General features: G+C 42.7%; 1 long non-coding RNA gene across 1 annotated transcript in view; it reads right to left on the reverse strand.

Moving 5' to 3' along the window:
• Positions 1-268: 268 nt before the first annotated feature.
• Positions 269-18959, reverse strand: part of LOC133497825 (uncharacterized) — a 28970-nt gene continuing 10279 nt past the window's right edge. The window contains exons 3-6 of the long non-coding RNA XR_009794114.1: positions 3526-3661; positions 3063-3117; positions 1883-2041; positions 269-1705 (exon numbers count right to left, since the gene is read on the reverse strand). This is a non-coding gene — a long non-coding RNA (uncharacterized LOC133497825). The remainder of the gene's footprint in view (positions 1706-1882; positions 2042-3062; positions 3118-3525; positions 3662-18959) is intronic.

The raw sequence follows: 18959 nt of genomic DNA on the forward strand, positions 1-18959 counted from the left end.
ACCATGCAGCACACTGTAATTTGTAATTGGCATATTTTTGTAGTTAACTAAAACTTTCCATTTGGTTAATATTGCGTAAATAATATACATAAACGTCATCTGCGTGGCCATTTTAGGATAATTTCATAAAAAAGACAATACAATGTAATTTGTGGAAAATTTACTCTCAGGTTCTCCTTGAAGCTTTACATTAGGAATGAAATATTATGAATAGTAAAATATAAGATTTTCATAGTATGCTCTCCATGTTTGTGCTGTGTGCAAGACTTACAATTTCAGGACAATTCTGTACAAAAATACTACAATGCTTTTAAGAGAAAATAACTATGACTCGACGCTCTTATTTTGTAATGGATACTGTACTTGAAAATTATACGCCCAGCCATTTTCAGTTAAAGTACAACATAGTGTAGTCACAGTAGCCTGGGGAGCATATTAATGAAGCACTTTGTCAGGACAATCAATACATCCATCTAGTTTGTTAGCCGCTTATCCTCATGAGGGTCGCGGGGAGTGCTGGAGCCTATCCCAGCTGTCAATGGGCAGGAGGCGGATTACACCCTGAACTGGTTGCCAGCCAATCGCAGGGTAGATGGAGACAGACAACAGGCGCACTCACAGTCATACCGAGGGCCAATTTAGAGTGTTCAATTAATGTTGCATGTTTTGGGATGTGGGAGGAAACCGGAGTGCCCGGAGGAAACCCACGCAGGCACGGGAAGAACATGCAAACTCCACATGGGCGGGTTCGGGATTGAACCTGGGACCTCAGAACTGTGAGGCCAATGCTTTCAATTTGAGCCTCCTACAATCAATACAATGTAATTTATATATAAAAAAAATAAATTTGGTCATTCCAAAAAGTTGCTGCACGTCTTTCATTCCGATAAAATAAAAAAGTCACAAAATATTGCAAAAAATGAAAATTATAACAAATACAAACATAAACCATGAAAAATATGAATTATAACAAAAATACATCATGTTTGCTGTGTTTCCTATGACGTAGTCTCCTTTTGCTACATTAAATAGGTGGAAGAAGCCCAAAGACAATATAAAGAAAATATAACAATACTTAAAAGCATAAATTCTTTATCCTCTTCAAAGAATGGCAAAATTACTGCAGCATACTAAGAAAGGGTTACTGTCTGCTTTATGTACTGCATATCCATATGCCTGTATTACACTACCCCAAAGTAACTCATTCGTGCACGCCAATGAAGAATGAAGCAAAATTGTTCTTCATTCTTTGCATCCAAAAGCATATCACACAACTTTTTTTTTCCTAGACCAGAACAGATTAATGGCATTTCCACTCATTTTAATGGGGGAAGGAGATTTGAGATTGTTTTTGCATTACAAGCATGGTACTGAATCACTCAAGCTCTACTTTGAACACATACATAGAGATTTTTAGTCAATTCTATGGTCCAGGGTAAGAAAATCTCTGCATATATAAGTCTCCGATTTAAGGTCTCATCATCTTGTGAAGATAGTGGTAGCCAGCATGATATTATTTGACATTAAAATCAGCATAACTCCGATACTAATGACTAATTTGGGCACATTTTGACATCCGTGGATCAACGAGGAAGATGAAGGAGCGTATTTAGTCGCCTCGGCTGTCTTGCGTCGGTGTCAGGAGGACGCCGCCCCACAGGAGGAGGTCACATCGGTCAGCCTGCAGCAGCGCAGGTACGAACCCCTGCACCCAAATGAAAAGCAGAAGGCCGCGGGTGAGCCTTCGTGACCGCGCCGACATAAATTACGGAGATTTACAAGATTTTTAAAACACTTTTAACAATACTCTCCGTTTAATGTGCTCTCTGTTTAATAATGCACTTTAGGCTCTAAGAGCACGATAAACAAACCAATAATTCACCGTTTTTTATCATCTGAGGGTGAAGCGCGTTCAAAGAGGAGAGTGAAGGGCCGTCGCTTGATGTTGTTGCCAGCACTTTTGAGACGTAAGCGCACATCTTTTGCCAGATAAAAGTACACCGAGGTTGATCTTCCAAAGAAGATGGACTGAAAATGGATGCTGGGAGAGGAGTAAACAAAAGAGTTTGGGAAAGGAAGATTCTTTTCTCATGCATCAGGCACCAATGAGTATCCATCCATCCATTTTCCGAGCCGCTTATCCTCACAAGGGTCGCAGGCGTGCTGAAGCCTATCCCAGCTATAATTGGGCAGGAGGCGGGGTACACCCTGAACTGGTCAATAGCCAATCACAGGGCACATAGGAACAAACAACTATTCACATTTATGAGCATTTTAGAGTTTTCGATTAACCTACCACAGACGTTTTGGGGATGTGGGAGTACCCAGAGGGAAAAACCACACAGGCACGGGGAAAATATGCCAAATCCACACAGGTGAGGCTGGATTTGAACCCAGGTCCTTAGAACTGTGTGGCACATGTGCTAACCAGTTGGCTAACGTGCCTCCACAGTAAAAGTGCAAAGAATTAAAATAAACACAACACAGTGCTTCAAGTAAAGTATGCTCACCATTTAACCTTTTAACCATCCATCCATCCATCCATCCATCCTCTTAGCCATTTATCCTCACAAGGGTCGCGGGGAGTGCTGGAGCCTATCCCAGCTGTCAACAGGCAGGAGGCAGGGTACACCCTGAACTGGTTGCCAGCCAATCGCAGGGCACATAGAGACAAACAGCCGCACAATCACACCTCAGGGCAATTTAATGTCCAATTTATGTTGCACGTTTTGGGGATGTGGGAGGAAACAGGAGCGCAGGGAGAAAACCCATGCAGGCACGGGGAGAACATGAAAACTCCGCACAGGCGGTCCGGGATCTAACCCAGCTGAGCCACCGTGCCGCCTACCATTTATCCAGTAAAAGTATTATCAAGCAGAGTAAAAAAAAAAAATGGCAGGAGTCCTGTCTAGCTGTTCATCGTAAAGTTTAAGGAACATTTGGGGAGGCGTCTGTAGCATACAGGAACATAAGAAAGAACAAGGAATATACAGTATGTGATGGGATGAATACTCACTGCAAATGTTATACACACAAGCTTTAAATACAATATAAGGACTTACTTAGGGCTGTTTGGCTTTAGAGATGCCACTCATCCAGAGAGTCAGAGGTCCGTTTCTACAGTGGCGACACAACCTGAATTAGCAGCTAAATTGCAACGTGCCGGAGTCTATCACTAACCTACGCTAACAGTGGTGATTGGTGTTTAAATGGTAACCTTTTGCGCGCCGCTAACATTCCAGCGCTCTCCCCCAACAAATGTTGGGCTGTGGGGCTGCACATATCATATATACCAGAAACAGTTACTGCCTTAAGCAGTACTGGAGTCATAATTTTAAATAACTTTGCGTATAAACATAAAATAAGCAAATTGTCTTGCGTCTACTGTCTTTGTCCTGTCCTGTTCTTCCTTCACAGGTTGCAGCGCTAAAGTTTCATACAACATCCATATTTAACATTTCTTTGTTGTAGCTATGGAATGATTTACTTCTCAATCTGTTTACAGTTAACTTTATTTCTGCTCACAATTCTGTTCCATTGGATTGATCGACTCTGATCCTCGATGAAACTTCAATCAAAATACGAAGAAATCACAGAGGAAGCGGTAAAACTGTTCCGGCATGCAGGGGACGCAGATTCTCCAGTCTGCTTGATCTCACAGCTGAAAAGGACACAAAAACAAACAAAAAAGCAAACGCAAAGCATTCAGGTACTGAGAATGCCTTCTTTGTACCCAGTATGAAAATGGCGTCCAACACTGTCAAGACACTTTTTCACACGTCAAGTTTCTCAATATGTCTTTGTAAGTCTGGGGAAGCTCACAGTACCATCTGGGCGGGCTTTTTCAGCGTGTGAAGCTTTGCAGAAAAAGTCAATGATTCTCTAGACTACCAAGAGGGCGGGGGGGGGGGGGGGGGGAACCTCGACAGCAGTTCAATGCTCAAAAACAATAAAATATAGATTATTAATCTTTCAGAAGCCAGCGGATGTGATGCTTGGACAAAACATGTAAGATTCCCCCCCCCCCCCCTCAGGAGATAAAGCACACTTGTGAGAAGACAACTGACGTCTGTATAAGGGCGAAGACCTGGAACTGATCACACACGTAGGCTCACACGCACACACACGCACCCACACTGAGGCTGACCCACTACCGGCCGCCACAAATCACTGGGCCATCTCGTATAATCCTCCACCAGCAGCGCCGCGGCATTAAACATCCAAACAAATTGCCTCTCGTCAAGCGCTCGCAGCGGGAGGACGCCAGAAGGAAACGCAAAGGTTGCGAGTGCAGCAACTCCTCTGCAGGGCTCGCTGAAAAAATAAATGAAATAATAAATGATTTAATTTAACCATCGCCATAAATTCTATTGGGGGTGGGAGGGTGCAGGGCACCGGGAAAGTCACTTGTGGTCTTATTTCTATTTCTTCATATCTATATCAAAGTAAAGCAAAATCATAAGTTCAAGTGCAACATCACGGCCAACCTACATAAAAAAAAAAAGACACATTCAATTTATAGAACTGGTTGCTTGTCTGGAATTTATTCGGATTCTGAATGTAGTTGCTGGCGTAAAATGTTGGGTCATATTAAATCTTTTATTTATTTTTTTAATATGATACAGCACCAACATATTCGTTGGGTGATTATTTTATGATGATGTAATAAATTTACAATGTAGTTTAGAATTTTGTTGAATGGGTCTGAACTTTTGTTTGTAGTTTACAGAGCTTTGCATCATATTGACAGCTGTTCATAATATTTTGGTTCATCATATGAGAGGGTCTATGTTTATAAGTTTTGTGTAGTTTGGGTGAGGCAACTGACATAATAGGAAATTCGACTTTTCTTCCTTTTTAAATTATTTTGACCCTTTTCTCGTGTTCTATGAATCTAACAACAAACATTTCCTTCCTAACGGTGATTAGCTTGAAACGTTACAATGCCCCAGTCCCCCCTGCCGGGTCTCCAAACTTCCAGGCCCGAAATGTCAGAAAAATACTCTTTTATCGAACTTCAAGTAGGAGGCAAATTCATGGAAAATGGCTTTTTATTCATTATATTTGCAATAACGTGTCTTCTGTGTTTTTTATGATGGGTTTGTGTGCATAAGATGTGGATGTACTGCAATACAGGCTGTATCGTAAGTTTGGGTTTTAGAAAGGAAACCCATTTGCGATGTGGTGCTTGAATAATTGAGTTGTTGAGTGAAGGAGAACCTTTTCCTTCCTTATCAAGCATTTTGTAGGGTACCCGGTTATAGGAAGTGACAAGCCATTGAGCTAAAGGCCAGCCGGTGACTCGGCCGTCTAGACCGGCCTGACACGGTTTACTCAGAGACCCGAGGTGCGCCAGGAAAACGGACACCTCAGCAAACACCGGCCATTGAGAGATGTCCCCAGAAGTAAAAGGCAAGCAGATCTGCAGATGTCTGCGCAGTCTTCCTGTGGAAGTGGGCAAGCTCAGGTCTCAGATAAGAAGCGAGGGCACAGCTCTATCTGCTCAGAGATCTAACATACCGAAGGATCTCGGCTGGACTGACTTAAGCCGACTTATCTTTACAGTTTCCTATACCACCTACTGACAGATCCCCGGGACTGTGTAAATTCCTTCCCTGAGCCTAACCCCCTGCCTTAAAACGACTCCGGGCAGACAATGAGACGGCACTTTGTGTACTATAACAGAGAACAGAGGAGTTTTTACAAGGCGTACGGATGACGGAGACAAACACAAGTTTCAGGTGTTGCAACGTGTGTTTGAAAACGGACAATCCTTGAAGTGAGTCCATGAAGCATGACGACCTTGTCTGTAGTTGTCGTCTCATTTGAACATTGCACACTCAATTCCTTATTTGCAGGAGCTTCTGTTTACACGTTAGCCCCTCCCACCAGTCAAGGAAAAAACTCGAGGAACGGGTAGGCGGTGAAGGGGGAGGGGGGGTGTTTGAGAACTGAGATGTTGTGACACTGCTGTCGTTTCTACCCCCCTTGAGTTCTCAATTAATTATGACAACAAAACGGAATAACTGGGTCGTCTTTTTTTGTTACAGAACTACAAGTTATCTACAAACTTTATGTTTGATTTGAAATATACTATGACTTATAAAACTGCAAATGAGAAAAATAAACAGTGAGTGCATACTCTACGGCGCCATGGTGGCTCAGCTGGTAAAAGGGTAGGCCTCACAGTTCTGAAGTCCTGGGTTCAATCTCGGACCCGCCTGTGTAGAGTTTACATGTTCTCCCCGTGCCAGCGTGGGTTTTCTCCGGGAACTCCGGTTTCCTCCTACATCCCAAAAATATACAACACTAATTGGACACTAAATTGTGCCAAGGTGTGATTGTGAGTGCAGCTGTTTGTCTCTATGTGCCCTGCGATTGGCTGGCAACCAGTTCAGGGTGTACCCTACCTCCTGCCCATTGACAGCTGGGATAGGCTCCAGCACTGCCGCAACCCTTGTGAGGATAAGCGGTAAAGAAAGCGGATTGTTGGATGTACACTATACTTGCTGTATAGTACTAGAAAGAGGCCAAATCCCAATTCCCGTCCCAACATCCTACACAAACCCGAACTCAATAAGGCCTAACCTAAACCCGGCATGGACCGAACTATAAGAAAACTAAGACTATATTTCCCAAAGGAAATAATGCAAATCCAATTACTGTAATCTGTTCCAGACACCCACAAACATTAATAAAATTGCATTTTTCAGAGAATATTCACATCTTTGCATAGAGAGATGAATGACTAATAAAACAAATGATCATTCAAAATCCCTTTTACCTTTATTGAAGACACTTTATGGTTTAAGGGAAGGGCATTTTGGCATTTTTGTACATTGCAACGAGTTCTCTCTGTTATATTACATTTATTTGCCCCCACGGTGGTTTATTGAAGAATCACACTTAAATCAGCAAAGAAAAAAAAAACCTTGCTCCTGATGAACATGCAGGCTGGAACTCCTTCACGAAGAAAACCCCGAATGAAGTTGTGCACTTGACTCTAGGAAAATGAGCAGGTGGGTCGCGGGGGAAGCCCAATGAGTTCGGCATGGACCTTTTTCAACTGTATGAAAATCGAGCGAATGTACAACAGGGGAAAAATGGAGACCAAAACAAAATCATCGTACAAGCCACAAGAACACTGAGGTTCTTTTGTACCAGAACCCTGACACTTTATTAATAGTGTATTCGGAATCAATTTAAATGTAATGAAGAAAATCAGATTTGAAGAGTGTGAAATTGCAGCAGATCAGCTTGCAAAAATTGCCTGTGTGTCTGTAATTTTAAAAGCTAAAAACAAGTTGATTCAGGTCCAGAAATCTTTTTGGATCCAAGAACGCAAAACACCAGTGCCTCATTGCAGCTGTTCCATCATTTATTTTACAGGTGAGAAATTTTGAAGCATTTGTGGAGGTCTGCACTCTCTTTGAGTGTTTTGTTTTCTTATGGCTCCTCAAAACAGTGTCAAAGGTTTTGCACAAATTTGCACAGCAAATGTCCTAGCGGATGATTCAGGGTTAACCTAAAAAATATGGAATTCTTAGTAGTTCTCGCAACTTGTTTTTTTTTTTCACTGGAGGGAATAGTTATTTATATGTTGACAATCTTGCAGGGGCATTTATCATCCGCACTAGTGGTTTCCCCCCTTCAAAGATCTCTGTTTTATGACGTGCATTATTTCTTGTGCACACACATAAACAAAGCCAGGTCTGCGAGCGCTGAATCAGCAGCCTGTGTCACCGCGTGGCCCCCGGGTCAGGCCCCCTTTCTTGTGCCGCCAGTGCTTACATTAGCATGTGAAAGGCTAAAGCTGTTCCGAATATTCCCTCCAAACATTTATCCTGCCTGAACCCCACATGGAAATACTCCATGCGGGGAGGTCGACGAATGAGGGGCAAGATGAATTAGTCGGGATAAAGCATTAAATAAAATGTGTTTTGTTTTTTTTAAAGTTGAGGAAATGTTTGACGCGTGGATCTTACTTCATCCTTCTGTCAAATGTGCGATCCACGACAGCCTCCATTCGGCACGCTTGAGCTTGTCCATGATGCGGCGGTCAGGGAGGCAGCAGGAGTCTATGTTTACATTGCAAGTGCCTGAAAACCAATTTTGCCAGACTAGCCTCATTTGTCTCATCCACGTGTAGACGCGTTGCCGTGTCGATGGGGCGTTTAAAAGATCAAAAACAACCATCGATTTTAGCCCCGTGCCGCTTTCTGCGAGGCCAGGGGCGGAGAAGCAGCGCGCGGCATCGTCCTGTAACGAGTTCGGCCACAGCGCCGCTGTTCATTTTTTTAAATTAGCGGAGTGCCAAAGGGCGAGAGGGGCGTTAAAGCGCAGGGCAATGTATAAATATTCAAAAGGCACATGTCATATCGCCGCTCTGCTCCTTCTGTTAACTTTTCTCAGCGGCAAGCTGAATCAAGTGTCATTCACCCTAATTTAATCATCAGCCACTCTCATTCAATTATCCAATATAATATGCAAATGAGATGAACAATGGCCAGCTCATGCTAATTATCTGCATCAGAATAATTAAATTGGACACCAGCGGTGGAGGGGAACCGAACTACCATAAAATAGGGAGCAGATTCTTTAATTAGGGTAGCAAAAATTTTATTAGAATCTGTAATCTGCCCGTAAATTGTGCGAGTGTGGCCGTGCACAAGGGGGACATTACTCTTATTGGAAAGCGCTCCCTGAAGACTCGCTCAGGGGAGTGGCGAGCAACATGGCCGTTATCAAGGGCAAATCCATCCTAAAACAGGTTTCCCATTTATTATAGCATAGTGATAATCTTGGGATGTGCACATTAACAAGATTCCGTGACCACAAAACTGTTGATACACTAAATCAATGATAATGCGTTTGTTCCGAATCCAAATGTACATAATAAAGTTTGCGGAAGAAATTTATATTACAAGTCCATGCATTCAGCTCACCAGTAAGCTACTAGTATGTCACATCTTTGTAGTAAACACAGTGTGCTTTACAAACAGGAAGGGGCTCAAGGCTGAGCCCTGCTGCAGTCCCACCTCCACCTTAAATTCCCATGTCACCACTGTTCTGCTCCCTCATACATGTCCCGTATTATTCTAACATACTTTACTCGCCACTCCAGACTTCCGAAGGCAGTCACACACTTCCTGTCCTGGTAGGCTCTCATAGTTCTTTTTTTTCCAGATTTCCAAAGACACAATGTTGCTCCTTCTTACATTCTGTGTACTACCTCATCTTCGTGAACACCCTCAAAGGAAATAATGTGCCTCTTTTAGGCCTCTCCATGTATTCCCTTCTCCTGTCTTCAGTCCTTTTAGTGTACCACTTCTTCTCAACTAACCTCTTTCCTTGTACGATTTCCTGTACTCTAAAGTTTCACCACCAAGTCTCCTTCTCCCCTTTCCTACCAGAAGATACACAAAATACTCTCCTGCATGTTTCTCTGACCACCTTGGCTGTAATGCTCTAGTCTTCTAGAAACTCCTCCTTTCCATTGAGGGCATGTTTCACCTCTTCTTGAAAAGCCATACAACACTCTTCCTTTCTTAGTTTCCACCACATGGTTCTCTGCTCTGCCTTTGTCTTCTTAATCTTCCTGCCCACCACCAGAGTCATTTTACAGACCGCCATCCTTTGCTGTCTACCCACACTCTCCCCTGCCACTACCTTACAGTCAGTAACCTCCTTCAAATTACATCATCTGCACAAGATGTAATCCAACTGCATGCTTTTACCGCTGCACTTGTAGGTCATCTTATGTTCCTGGCTTTTCTGGAAGAAAGTATTCCCTACAACCATTTCCTTCCTTTTTGCAAAGTCTTTCACCATCTTGGATGCCACGTCCATTACAATCTGCACCAATCACTCCTCTCTCTCTCTCTCTCTCCTCTCTCTCTCTCTCTCTCTCCTCTCTCTCTCTCTCTCTCTCTCTCTCTCTCTCTCTCTCTCTCTCTCTCTCTCTCTCTCTCTCTCTCTATATATATATATATATATATATTATATATATATATATATATCTGGGATGCTCTGAACAACCTCATCTGGCTCCTTCCAGAATTTCTCATTCACCTACCTCCAGGTTACATCGTACCTGTGGGGCATAGTAACTAGTCATATAATAAGTAACGCCCTCTATTGCAAGTTTCGGTGTCATCCCTCAATCTGATCTTAATCTCTTTTTCACCTCTGAGAGATTCTAATACTGTATTTCCTTTAAAATAACCCCTACTCCTTTTCTATTCCCATCACACCAGGGTAAAATAATTTAAACCCTCCCCCTAAACTTTTAGCCTTACTGCTTTTCCACCCGCTCTGAAGCAACATTTGTTTAAAAATCTTGCTTAGAAAGCTTCTACCTTTTTCAAGAGGATCGTTCGTACTACATTTTTCAATCAAAAAGTGGAACAACTCAGTGTCCATGTATAATAATGGAAATGTATAAAATGGGGAAAGAATCAAACGTAGAATCACTTGGACAACCTTGGAGTTTGCGGCTGGTTCAGCACAATAATGGTCATAAATAGGCACTTTGCCACCAAGCAGAAGAACTAAGGGTTGTGAATAATTTCTGCTGTTCCAAGGCAGCAGAGCATGCCTGGTAGCCAGTTTGACACGGAGAAACACGGACTGTAATCCTCGGCTCTGCTCCTACATGCATGCAGGCACCGCTGCCTCCGCACAACAGAGCAACCATGTCCGGCGGCCCAACACAAACCAGCGTGCCATTGGACACACAATGAGTCACTCTGAGGGCCGGCAGACAGCGAGCAGCAGGACCTTGCGCAAGGTGCCGAAGCCACTGAAATATTTACAGAGGCGTGTTTTGTTGCTTTTGTGCTGAGTGATTGAAGGCGAAGACCTCAAAGGCGGGCGGTTGCCCTCAGAGGAAGAGACGGTGGAAACAGTTAAATTAGTATTTCAAATTGTGTAACGAGTTGTGAGGTCTCTGTAGATGAAATGCGCAAGAGTGTGAGTTTAAAGATGATGATAAGAAAAGCTTCAGCACCATATCGTTCATCACTTTGCGAGCGGAAGGGACAGCAACATCTCTGTAACACCCTGATGTATCCTGCTCGGGCCCGACAGTATTTGTTAAACATGTCAGTGTGACAGAACAGCAGTGGGTCAGGAGCACTGAGGGATCAAAGCGGCAGTGCGTTTGACTGAGGATGTTGAGACCACTCACGGAACACAATACACAGCGCCTACAGCCATTCTGCCATCTCTTTTACATTTTCACATCTACTGTAGAAGCGTACACGGGGGAAAGGCCGTTGTTTACTTGGTGGATCCCCTTTGCTTTGTAAGATAAGCATGCGTGAAGCCTAAATGTAAAACTTTAATATCATCAATCACACCAGGTATACACACCGCGAAACATGTTCTACAATCAGGGCTATGTTCCTATACAACAAATCCCAACTGCTATGTCATCACTTCACTTTAGAATGGTTGACATACGTATATTTAAACAACAAAAAGAACTGTTGAGAAGTACACTCACCACTGTTGTGAATCACAGCTCGAGTATTTGAACAACAATCTTCCCAATGATGATTTGCTGCATGGGAACTTCGATTTATACTGTAAAGAAGGATTTATTGCTCCGTGTTTATATAATAATATGGCTTTATAAAGATACACTGCTGCTGCCTGACATCAAGAGTTGACACAGCATGAGACATCTTCATGCGTCACTTCTCTTCAGTGATTCAGTGCACTTCACCAAGCATATAACGAAACCATGGTAGTGTGGTTTGGTTTACATGGTCATGTACTGTGGAATCGCTAAAGCTGAACATCACTGAGGTTGAAGGATTCGGAAGACAAAAGATGCCTTTCTTCATGCAAAACCTCAGCAAACTTCACAAGTTCTGATAGTAACTGTCAAAGGATTTAGTTACGCTACGCTTCTTCTTTGGCTTTTTGGAACTTCATAAACAATATAGACAACATATGTACATTCTATGGGATCTATTTGGACAGAATGGCTTGAGAGTGGCAAAGAATACCGGATTTTCTGCACTATAAGGCGCGGCAAAAAGCCTTTAATTTTCTCAAAAGCAGACAGTGCGCCTTATAATCCGGTGCGCCTTATATATGGAACGATATTGAGCCTTAAGTGCAGCTCCATCTAATGGATGCATTACGTAACCCCAGCCTCTACTGTAGCATCTATTCTATGCTCCTTATAATGCGGTGCGCCTGATATATGAAAAAAAAGTCTTAAAATAGGCCTTTCATGGAAGGTGCGCCTTATAATGCGGTGCACTTTATAGTGCGAAAAATATGGTACTTGAATATTAATGAACAAAACTACATCACAGTGACTGCAATTTCACATCCACCCATTTTTGTAGCCTTATGCAGTTTATTGCTTTTTGCATTCAATCGCGAAACCTCATAAATGCCAAAGATGTCTGAAGTCAGCTCAGTACCGCATAATGTGTGCCACTGTCTTTAATAACGTAACAACACCAAGCGAGGGGCTGATGTATTGGACGCTTGCCGCGGGTGAGTGAGCACCTTAGCTTATTAGCTCACTTGGCTGGAAGGTAATAAACAGTTAACCTTTTATTAAGGGTTTTTGTTTTGTGGATCTGCGTGTGTCACATAAAGACTGTGGACTATTGTACAGACACAATGCCATTCCGCTGGTCCACGAGCCATGGCTAATAACTACGTACTAGCTGCTAATAGCAGGCCACTTTTCAGTGAAGCCGTCCAACTCGTTGGACATTGTAGCCCAAATAACACTTAACACTTCATGGAAGTGAAGTAAAGAAGGAATTGTTTAGTGGGTAGTAGGCGTAGACTGATGGCTCACTTAAGGTGGCCCTGAAGTTTACAACACAACAGCAAAAAGCTAAATACAACGCCAAATACAAAAACAGCAAATAACTAAACACAAAGACAAATAAAAAAAAACAACAACAGTAAAACAGACAACACAAAATTAACCTCTTCCGGTAGCTTAATGTTATTGTGTTTTTTAATTTTTTTGTACAGTTGTGTTTAGGTATTTCTTATTGTGACCAGATATTTGTTGTTTTTTTCCCCTCCTTGTTGCATCAATGTGCCCACATTTTAGCACCGCCCCAAAATCTGACCTGATGAAAAACTACAACAATTCAGTGCTGAAATCTGAAATGTGCTGTTTCTGCACTTTGCTTCAAACATATTTAAAGACCAAGTGTCATCCCTATAAGCGTTCTAAAAAAGATATTGCAATGAAAAATACATATAACATTATTCACTTCAATGTCCATACGAAAAAATAAATATGAGCGGAGAGTGCGTCATCCATGTGAAAAGTTGTGGACGTGTCATTTGACATCCAAGTGGTTGCCATATTGGCTGCATCTACTGCCCGTGATGTCACCCCGGACATTCGCCATTGAAAACACGCTATGGCCCCTACTATGGGACACGCCCCTTCAGACATGGAAGCTCTTTCCGAAGAAGAGAACATCTCACAACCGAGTGAAGTTACCGGGGCAATATTACCCTATTGTTCCGAACCATATTGAGATGATATGCGGGTCACTTCTAACAACAGACTCCCAGACTGTATGTATGAGCCAGCCCGGCCGAAGCTGTGCTCGTCCGTGAGGCACGGCTTCGGCGGCGGCTTGTCCGCCAACCCACTATGAGACACAGAAGCTCGGCCGAAGGCGTGATCGGCGGACATGGTACCGACGGGCACATCGACACATTTAGCACCTCTAACTAACGAACGTGGATCTTTTAAGTTCTGAAAGGATTACGTCCCCCCCAACTATTGTTTTTTTTTTTTTTTTAGTAGCTCTATACACACCTACCTGTCATTTGGAACCCACAAAGCTCTCGTCCTTTGCACCCGTGCAATCCATTTTTCACGACGAACCAGGTCTTTTGGAAACTTGTGAAGGGAAAAACCATCCTCCCAAGTGTTCGAGCAATATCCAGCAAAGCAACGAGTTGGCATTTTGGCTAACACAAAGAAATGAAGAGCTACCTTCCCGGACATAATAAACTAATAGAAACAAACGAGTCCTCTTGAGTGCGCTACTGCTCTTAACGTCAATTCCCGTTTCTTGTCGAAAACAAATCCTTCGAGAGGATTTTCATGGCGGGAGTTACAAAAAGCCATATACGTCAAAATCATGTTTTGTGGTGAAAAAATGGATGGGTCCAAAACGGCTGCCGTTTTTTCATTAATAACATACCAAAAATCATCCATTTCATGACAGTTTCACTTTAATGTATTTGGGGAAATATATATACATATATATATAAGACACTAAACTATAGTTGAAAGGTTTTAAAATAACAATAGCAAACGACTCATATGGTTTCCATTATTTCATCTTGGAAAAATTATTTTGCAGTAAAAATTAACATGAACTAGCATCCCTTTGAGCAGCACTGACAGATTTCTCCAATGATGTTAATCTGTTGGAATCCATCCAAATTTGAATTACATCAAATTAGCATGCTGTCTGATCTTGGACCAGCGCGCTACCGACACAAACCACTGGCCCCGTCTATTCTGTCCATGTGATGGATTAACAAGGGTCAATGGTCAGGCAAGTTTATTCTTGTCGAGGAAACAGCCTATTCTAATGAGTTCAGGGCTACGAGGGGTAAATTGCAATTGCAAGCCTCCATTGTTCTGCACTTCAGATTTTAGAATGTACACAAAAGTCTTACATCAATATAACTTATGGCAAGGATGCTGGCGAATTTCACTTTCATTAGGTGGTATAAATGCATGCATTCTTCCCCAGAGTGTATTTTGTACATCAAATGACTGGCAGCTTGTTAGCTAATATACTGAAAAAGCAATAAGTCCACACCTTGAAACGAACTCCTTGTTCCGACATGAAAGGCAACTTGCACGTAAAAGCCCGATCAAACCCGATCATGTCTAATAAAGTCATTACATAATTAGCTTCAAATTGCCAGTTCAATCCACTAAATGTCAAAGTTGTTCACGGCAACAAACAGCAGCCTCACAGCGCTGCAGCCTTAAATCCCTGCGAGGATTCCTAATGAGTCAGCAAACATTTTCCTTGAGAATTTTTACGCCACTTTCCGCTCCAAATGAGACAGGCACACTTCCTCGTGTAAATACCAAGTTCAAGTATTTAACTCTTCGTCTCGCCACAGCATGCCAATACCACCAAAGAGCTGCTCCATTGCTTCCCTGTCCTGGGAAAAACTAAGCGGAGAGGATGAAGGAAGCTGTATTTTATCCTTCTCTCAATAAATCAATGCATCTTAGCCACTAAGGGGGTGTCAGTGAAGTGCCCCTAAAGAGACTCCATTAGGTTACTTCATGATCTTCTCCAACTGAATCACTGAAGATGAAGGAAACGTGACGGCTACTATTTTGGATAAAAGCGCGTGGCCTTGTCTTTAGCCAGGCTGCATTTCACTGACTTCTGTGTTGGCGGAAGTGTGGAAAGAACCAGGCGACAAGCGGCAGGTTTCTCACACATATTCAGTGACAAGCATGCGGACGATCAAACGGCAGGCTGTCGTTAAAGCAGAGCAGCTGGGGCTGACACGGCGGCGGCCAACTGAAAGACCTCGGCGATACGAGATGTGCCCTTCTGTGGAAAACATCATCTACGAGAAACCTATGCACGATTGTTAGTCTTCACTTTATGTTCCAACCTGGACCAAAGATTATTCCACCTGATGTACTCAGATCATGTCTGGGACGGTCCACTTTGAAGTTGGAATGCGACAAACAAACTTTGAATGTATCCTTCTGATCAAGACATGCTCAAAAAAATGGAGGAGAGCAGTGGTCTCGTCATTAAGGAAATACATTTTACTAGAAAGGAGATTCGTGGAAGCAATAAAACAGAGCTCTGCAGCAAAGTGGAGACTGTGGATCGCTACCAGCAACCTGGTGAGCTAACATTAACATGTGTGTTTATTTTTGTCATTTGTATCCTCAAATGCAACACAGCAGTAACAACTGCTTGCCCACATCAGTTGAGCATGTTTGGATTCCTAGTTGACCCGGTACCTGAAAATTTACTTTATTGTACTTGTACTTTTCACCAAAAGAAAAGCATCATCCGCCTGTAAGGTCATGTCGAGCCAAGAAGGAGTGGAAAAGGTGGCCGAAACCCTGAAATGGTCGCTTCCTCAAATGCAAGGGTAAACTGAGCACCTGCCAGGGATGTGAACCCTTACGCTACCAATATTCCTACAGTAATAGTTCCAGCATAAAACATTAACTTTTAACGGATTATCTGTCATGCAGGACCTAAATAAAGAATAAAACGAATCTTGGCTGGATGAAATGGATCGACGGTCATAAAACAAAGTTCCATGAAATTAGGAAAAAAGGTATACTTTCTAGACCTTGCAAAATATGTGACTACAAATGCAAAGTGGAAGATTGCATTGGCTCCCACCAATTTTCTACAATAGTGAATGTACACTTTTTATTTGACAACGTATAGTTTTTACAGCGGTTATCGTTATTACCGTCACAGGTGAGTTGGAGCCTATCCCGGCTGACTTTTTACCAAGAAGTACACCTTGAACCGGCCACGAGTCAATTGTAGGGCACATATAAACAATAATTCACAATGATGGACAATTTAGAACCTCACTAAACCAAATGTGCATATTTAAGAAAAGAATGAGGAAGCCAGAACAAGGAGAAGCAAACCCCATGGGAAGGCTGGCACAGAGAGCAGAACCTCAATGATCAGAACTATGAGGAAGACATCCTAAACAGTCACCGTGGTGCATGCCCCACTATATTTTTTGAACCACAAATGCTGTTTTACAAAAGTATACTTGCTTCTTACATAATCGACCAGAAACCTCTACAGTGTCCGCAACATTGGAAAGAGGACTTTGGGTTTTCCCCAGTGAGCTACAATAACAATCAAAAAAGGAAACCAATTTGATTGATATTTCATATTCTGGGTTTCCACTACCCTCAAAATGCATTTATGGTGACGGCACAGAACATTCTGTCCAAATGACTGGCCCACGACTGTGGCCAGGGCAGCTTTAGAACAGTTCAGCGAGGCCCGTGAGGATCCGTCTCACCTTGTCTGAGCGGCTCAGGTATGTCAACCCCCTCCCAACAGCTCACTGGGATCTGTCTATCACAGCCCCTGCTGAAAATCTCTGCGAACCCCGTCAGGTCTGGAGGGGGATTGACCTTGGACGGATCGCGCTCATCTTTCACGTCTTTGTTGGTGACTTTGCTCACGACAATAATTACAATCTCAAAGCCCCCCTCGGAGCCTCGGCGCGTCACCAGGACTTAAGCTTGTTGTTATGACATGCTTGTGTTAAATGCTTTCACCACAGAGGCGGGTATTGTCAATTTGTCAGCCTCCGACTCCAGGCGCCACACCGAAGCTTGGATTCGTGCGCCGTGGGCCACACTAGAGCTTAAGTGTGACGGCTTTAACTACACTTTGTAGGCCACGCCTCCTACATGCACCAGCACAAGGACAATAGTGCCAAACACAATTGGGGACATGGAAAGCACTTTCTGAGATGTCATTGGCAAGCATTTGCATACTTAAACCTTTTCTAGAGCAAAGTATAACCAGCTGGATATTACTCTCATAATAATCTAGTTGGATATTATACAAATGTACTGTAATTAGAGGTGGACACATTTTTTTTTTACATTTTTGGAATAGTGTTTTTTTCCTGATCAATTTATAACCTAGTTGTATCTTTTTATACAACAATGCTTTGAGATTAGTATTAAGTTGAGGACTATTTTTTATGAATAAAATAACATTTATGTTCTCTCTCTGTATAAGTGAAGATTACAAATACATTTTGTAGAAAATAACTAATTGTATATGCAACACCACAGGTTTTCTTTTTCCTAAAACGTCTTTTAATCCGACATTGTATTAATAGCGAGGTTGTACAAAACTGCAATGCCAATAGTTAAGAGCGGCATGTCTACCAGGAAGTAAAGTTCCTTCATTCCGACTTTTGTGAATGAACAATGGCGAAGGCTTTCTAAATTTAGCCAGCCAAAACTTCCTTCAAACGGATGATTGCTTCATCGTGGCATCTCGAGTAGGACGACAGCTTTATGTCCGCGTTACCTAATAGCATCAGTGTGACAGATCACGGTCATTTACATCGCCGCGCACGTCCGCCCCCTCGCTCAATTAAAAGCCCCTCATGAATATTTATGGGTATCTACCGGCCAGTAACTCATATAAACGATGTTTCCACTTCTGAGCACAGACCGGTCACGGTGTCTTATAAACACAGCTCAGTCATGGGACCGCTGCTCCGCTGTAATTCCAGAGCTGGTGTGAATTGGGCCTCGGGCCAAGGCCTTGCAACTTGGCCACGCTAGCGGTGATCAGTTTCGTCAAAGCTGCGTAGCGCCGACTCATCTGTCGCCAGAGCCCAGCGGCCGCGATGATAGACGAGGAATGCCGGAGGGGAAAAATAAGACAGAGGTCAAATGTGTGCTATTTCACAACCAAATTTATAAAGATCAGTTTGCAGTTTCAAGTAGTAAAACAGTAAATAGTAGAACTGAGACACGTAGCCGGATTAAGAAAAAACATTTTTAGTGAGTATCTGGGAAAAAGTGCTGATGACTACTTATTTTTGGCGCTACAATAGCAATGTCCACCAACCCAGAATTAAAATGCCACAAGCCTTCTACCGGCCATCAGCCATGGACCAGGAACCAGCCCGATAACAAAGTACAGTACAAAAGTTCATATTTTTACACTGACGTCACCACAGAGGGGTACCAGCTAAAATAAACAAACTAATCTTACTGTAGATTTTAATGATGCGTGTTTAATTCTTACATTATTTTTAATCCCGTTCCTAAAAGTACAACACGGGAGAGTGCTATTTTTGTTCTCAAAGAACATGTTGCAAATGATTCTGTTGCTGTTCTCTGGGGGCTAGAAAAGAGTAAAGGCATTTGCATTTGTTTC

The sequence above is a fragment of the Syngnathoides biaculeatus genome, chromosome 3 (assembly GCF_019802595.1).
Source record: "Syngnathoides biaculeatus isolate LvHL_M chromosome 3, ASM1980259v1, whole genome shotgun sequence".
Taxonomy (NCBI): domain Eukaryota; kingdom Metazoa; phylum Chordata; class Actinopteri; order Syngnathiformes; family Syngnathidae; genus Syngnathoides; species Syngnathoides biaculeatus.